Below are 5,739 nucleotides of genomic sequence, written 5' to 3'. Positions count from 1 at the left end.
CCAAGCCATGTCTACAACTACAGAATTGACCACCCGTTATAAATAAGGAGATTACAAATGGTTATACTCGACCTGTTATATATATAAGTTACGTATATATAAAAACCATTTGTTGTGTAGTAGTGGATATATACATCTTAAATGGTGCTAATGTAAGCATAGGTGGCGAGACAGATGGGAGAGATCGACATGCATGGAGCCAATCGGCAACATCTGGCGGTGCATATACGATATGTATCTACCGGTGGCTGGCATATATGTTGAGATTATGGGCATATAATGATTTAATTTATTCCATAAATAAATCATGACATTACAGATGAAAACTAGCATGAACGCATCATTAGATCTACACATGTAAACTACGCAGAATAACATGAACAGATCAAATATGCGCAACATATTGAACACGTACCGAGGTGACGAAAAGACCGGCTGCTTGGTCGAAACTTTTCGCAGGTGTCTACGAAGGCACGAAACACGCGAGCGAAGAGGAAGGCGAGCCGTCGCGAACGAACAGGGAGCAGTCGCGCGAAGCGCTTCCCAAAAACCTTATTGCCGCCTTCTCCCGGTGCAGGACGTCAAAGGCAGAGGTTCCGGAGACCTGCTCTCCCGATCGCTGGTGCACGCCGGCGAGCGGGATGGAGTAGTCTACGAGCGACGGCGCGGTACAGAGTAGGAGGCAAACCCTAGATTGATTTTCGCATGTATTGCGTGAAGACGGCGGGTCGGTTTATATAGAGAAGGGTCGCTTGATCAGGGCGCCCGCACGATCTCTACTGCGCGTAACCGAACCGGATAAGTCGCGCGTAACTTATCCGGACTCCACGCCGTTTGCACGCACCGGATTTTTCGGAACGTTTCCAAAACAAAACGAATCCGAATTTGCAGCAAAACAAAACTGCAAAAGGAGGCTGCATCTGCGCAAGGGTGAGGAGCCAATTTTTCGGACCATTCGACGCGTACGTCGTGCACGCGCGCCGCCTGCCCTGCCCTGCCCTGCCAGGCGAGGCGAGGCGAGCGAGCGCGCGCGTGTGTTTCCCCTCTTCTCTCCACCACACATGCTTCAAGTGGCTAGGAGGGCATCCTCCCTTTTAAGGAGGTCCCCCTCTCCTAGAATAAGCAAGGTGGTACTAAACTCCACATGCATGCCATCCCATGAGGTGGGCTTTTGTGATTTTCCAAAGAATTAATCTTCGAGTGGGCTAAGGCCCATTCATTAATTCCAACAATCCCCCACCAAATCTCAAAATCCCACTGAGATTTGCCTTTTCCAATGTACTGTTTATATACCAGCGGTTCGATGGAGACCAATTAAGGTTGAACATCCACCTAGAACTCCAAGCTACACTTACTCACAACTTGAACAATGGACTACGCCTTGAATTGCAAGTCTTGTGCAAGCAAGTTTCACTCAAAGTCTTATCTGGTACTAGACCGTCTGTAGACTACCCCTCGGGTGGAGCGTATAAGTCATACTCCTAGGTCTTTAGTAAGCTTCCTAGAAGATTCACCCAAAATCTTCATAGACTGCGACCAACAGTCAAGCTCACAAAGGTGAGTTCCTTCAAGAATGCTCTGCAGGACAACATCTTTGCTAATTAAAGCCAACAGAACTCATTAAGGCATAGCCAACCTGCCTTGCAGCTCACGAGAGTATATGCATCTTCACTTGGATAGGGTATATATATTGGTACTCTCCTCTAGTTTATTAATGGTTTGTTCTTCCCAGGATCTAATTCACGGGATCTCCGATCACATAGACTGGGTTACCACCATAGTATAACTCACATGGGTCTCAAACCCATCTCCTTCGATGCATTGTCTATCACATTTCGTGATAGTCCCTTCGTGAAGGGATCTGCCAGGTTTCTCGCTGTTTGGATGTAATCCAACGTTATAACTCCGGAGTTTCTTAATTTCCTGACAGACTTCAATCGTCTTTTCACATGTCTAGACGATTTCATATTATCCTTAGAACTATTCACTTTGACAATTACCGTTTGATTGTCACAGTTCATAAGGATAGCCGGCACCGGTTTTCCAACAACAGGCAGATCCATTAATAGATCACGCAGCCATTCTGCCTCAACAGTAGCAGTATCCAGTGCCGTTAGTTCTGCTTCCATGGTTGACCTCGTCAAAATTGTCTGTTTGCAAGACCTCCATGAAACAGCACCACCACCCAGTGTGAAAACATATCCACTAGTGGCTTTGATCTCATCCACATCAGAGATCCAGTTAGAATCACTATAACCCTCCAGTACCGCAGGATACCCAGTATAGTGAAGCCCCAATTCCATAGTACCTTTCAGATAGCGCATTACTCGCTCAAGCGCACGCCAGTGATCATCTCCCGGATTAGAAGTAAATCGGCTCAACTTGCTCACAGCAAAGGAGATATCAGGCCTAGTTGCACTAGCCAGGTACATCAACGAGCCAATGATTTGGGAGTATTCCAGTTGATTCCTAGCAATTCTCTTGTTCTTGCGAAGCAACAAGCTAGGATCATAAGGTGTTGGAGAAGGCTTACTATCAATGTAGCCAAAGCGATTCAAGATCTTCTCCACATAATGGGACTGCAAGAGAGTAATCCCATTCTCACCTCTAATTAGCTTAATGTTTAAGATAACATCAGCTACTCCCAAATCTTTCATATCAAAATTTTGAGACAAGAATGATTTAACCTCATTTATCACCTCAAGGTTTGTCCCAAATATCAGTATGTCGTCAACATACAAGCACAAAATAACTCCCTCACCCCCACCATGGCGATAGTACACACATTTATCTGCCTCATTGACTGCAAAGCCTGCAGATGTCAATGTTTTGTCAAATTTCTCATGCCATTGCTTAGGAGCTTGTTTCAGACCATACAAAGACTTCAACAATTTGCACACTTTGCCTTCTTGACCTTCAACTACAAACCCATCAGGTTGATCCATATAGATCTCCTCATCCAGCTCTCCATTAAGAAAAGCTGTCTTAACGTCCATTTGATGAACGAGAAGACCATGTGAGGCTGCTAGGGAAAGTAGCACACGAATTGTGGTCAATCTAGCAACAGGTGAGTAAGTGTCAAAGAAATCTTCGCCTTCTTTCTGAGTATAGCCCTTAGCAACAAGCCGAGCCTTGTACTTTTCAATAGTACCGTCAGGCCTAAGCTTCTTCTTGAACACCCACTTGCACCCCACAGGTTTACACCCATAGGGTCGCTCTGTCACCTCCCAAGTCCCGTTAGCGATAATGGAATCCATTTCACTACGGACAGCCTCCTTCCAGTAGTCTGCATCAGGAGATGCATATGCTTCTGAAATTGACTTAGGAGTGTCATCCACGAGGTACACAGTGAAATCATCACCAAAAGACTTAGCCGTCCTTTGTCTCTTACTCCTTCGAGGAGCTTCACTGACATCCTCCTCAGAGACAAGTTCATGTGTATGTTCAGTTTGTTCTGGTGGTGTGATTGAACTGGGAATTATTTCAGAGGGTTGGTTCGAACCACTATGTGTATCCTTCATTGGAAAAAAGCTCTCAAAGAAGGTAGCATCACGAGACTCCATAATTGTACCAACATGCATGTCCGGTACCTCGGATTTAACTATTAAAAATCTATAGGCAATGCTATGATGAGCATATCCCAGAAAAACACAGTCCACAGTCTTAGGTCCAAGTTTGCGCTTCTTCGTTATTGGTACATTGACTTTCGCCAAGCACCCCCATGTGCGCAAATAAGAAAGTGATGGTTTTCTACCAATCCATATCTCATATGGTGTTTTGTCCTTATTTCTGTTAGGAACTCTGTTTAACACATGATTTGAGGTCAACAATGCCTCCCCCCACCATGCCTTAGGCAGTCCCGCAGTGTCCAACATGGCATTCACCAAGTCAGTCAGTGTGCGGTTCTTCCTTTCAGCAATCCCATTAGACTCGGGAGAATAGGGAGGCGTCCTCTCATGTATGATGCCATGTTCCTCACAGAATAAGTCAAACTCGTTCGAGAAAAACTCTCCACCACGATCAGACCTAAGCCTTTTTATCTTTCTGTCAAGTTGATTTTCAACTTCTGCCTTATAAATTTTAAAATAGTCTAGAGCCTCGTCTTTCGTTTTCAACAAGTACACATAGCAAAATCTAGTAGCATCATCAATCAATGTCATGAAATATCGTTTTCCACCCTTCGTCAACACCCCATTCATTTCACAAAGATCTGAATGTAGGAGTTCTAGTGGTGCCAAGTTTCTCTCCTCGGCAGCCTTGTGAGGCTTGCGAGGTTGCTTCGATTGCACACAACTATGGCACTTAGAACCTTTGACAATGGAAAACTTAGGAATTAAACACATGCTGGAAAGCCGAGACATCAAGCCAAAATTAATATGACATAAACGTGAATGCCAAACATTAGCCTCATCATCCACACTGCCACAAATATGGTTCACAGACTTATTGCAGAAATCAGAAAGGGAAAAGCGGAACAGGCCTCCGCACTCATAACCTTTACCAATAAAATATCCATGTTTAGACACGACTACTTTATTAGACTCAAAAACCAACTTAAATCCGTCTCTAGTCAGACGGGAGCCACTAACAAGATTCCTGTCGATAGAAGGGACATGCTGCACGTTCTTCAGCTGCACGATCTTTCCCGAAGTAAACTTCAGATCTACCGTGCCAACACCATGAACAGAAGCATGTGACCCATTCCCCATTAGGACGGTGGAACCCCGTGCGACCTGATAAGAAGAAAACAATGAGATGTCAGCACAAACATGTACATTGGCCCCAGTATCAACCCACCAATTAGTAGATTGATTAACTGAAAAAACAGTAGGTAAATTACCATACCCGCTTCCATCTCCAGTGTTGCCAATGGTCACATTAGCAGACTTAGAAGTCTGCCCTGCAGGTGCCTTCATCCCCTTGCGTTGTGGACACTTCCTAGCCAGATGACCAACTTGGCCACACACAAAGCAAGTCCTCTCATCCTGATTAGGATTGTTGTTGTTCTTCTTCTGCTTCTTGAAGTTGGTGGTCTGCTGAGCTTTGTATTTCCCCTTGCTCTTGTTCTGGGCCTTGTGCACAACATTGGCACTGGACTGCCCACCATCGCCCTTAGACGCGGCATCTTTTTCCCGAGCTTTCTCCTCAACATCAAGAGACGCAATCAACCCCTCAACGGAGTATTCCTGTCTCTTGTGTTTGAGTGCAGTACCGAAACTCCTCCAAGATGGAGGAAGTTTTGCAATAATGCACCCGGCCACAAATTTGTCGGGTAAGACACATTTAAGGAGTTCGAGTTCCTTAGCCATGGTTTGTATCTCATGAGCCTGTTCGACTACAGAACGGTTGTCAGCCATTTTGTAGTCATGAAACTGCTCCATGATATACAGATCATTGCTAGCATCAGTAGCACCGAATTTAGTATTCAGTGCATCCCACAACTCCTTAGCGTCGGTCATATGCATATACACCTCGACCAGACGATCGCCAAGAACGCTAAGAATGCATCCCACAAAGAGAGTAGTGGCTTCCTCGAATTGCTTCTGCTGTTCAGCAGTAAGAACTCCTTCAGGTTTGCCAGTACTCACCCAGAAGCATTTCATAGCTGTCAGCCACAGAGTGACCCTGATCTGCCATCTCTTAAAATGCACACCGGTGAATTTATCCGGCCTCAGTGCATCGGCAAAACCAGCCATAGTAAAATCACAGTGCCTATAATAAGGTTTTTGGATTGTTGAG

The 5,739-nt window shown here is 45.2% G+C and overlaps 1 long non-coding RNA gene across 1 annotated transcript; it reads right to left on the bottom strand.

Moving 5' to 3' along the window:
• Positions 1–4,360: 4,360 nt before the first annotated feature.
• LOC136356479 (uncharacterized) lies at positions 4,361–5,212 on the bottom strand. Its single transcript, XR_010741320.1, has 2 exons — positions 4,846–5,212; positions 4,361–4,733 (listed from the first exon to the last, which is right to left on the bottom strand). It is a non-coding gene; the product is annotated as an uncharacterized lncRNA (long non-coding RNA).
• Between the last annotated feature and the right edge of the window lie 527 nt (positions 5,213–5,739).

Source organism: Oryza sativa, chromosome 5, assembly GCF_034140825.1.
Source record: "Oryza sativa Japonica Group chromosome 5, ASM3414082v1".
NCBI classification, from domain to species: domain Eukaryota; kingdom Viridiplantae; phylum Streptophyta; class Magnoliopsida; order Poales; family Poaceae; genus Oryza; species Oryza sativa.
The sequence above is the reverse complement of the archived record's forward strand: the minus strand, read 5'-3'. Positions and strand labels throughout refer to the sequence as shown.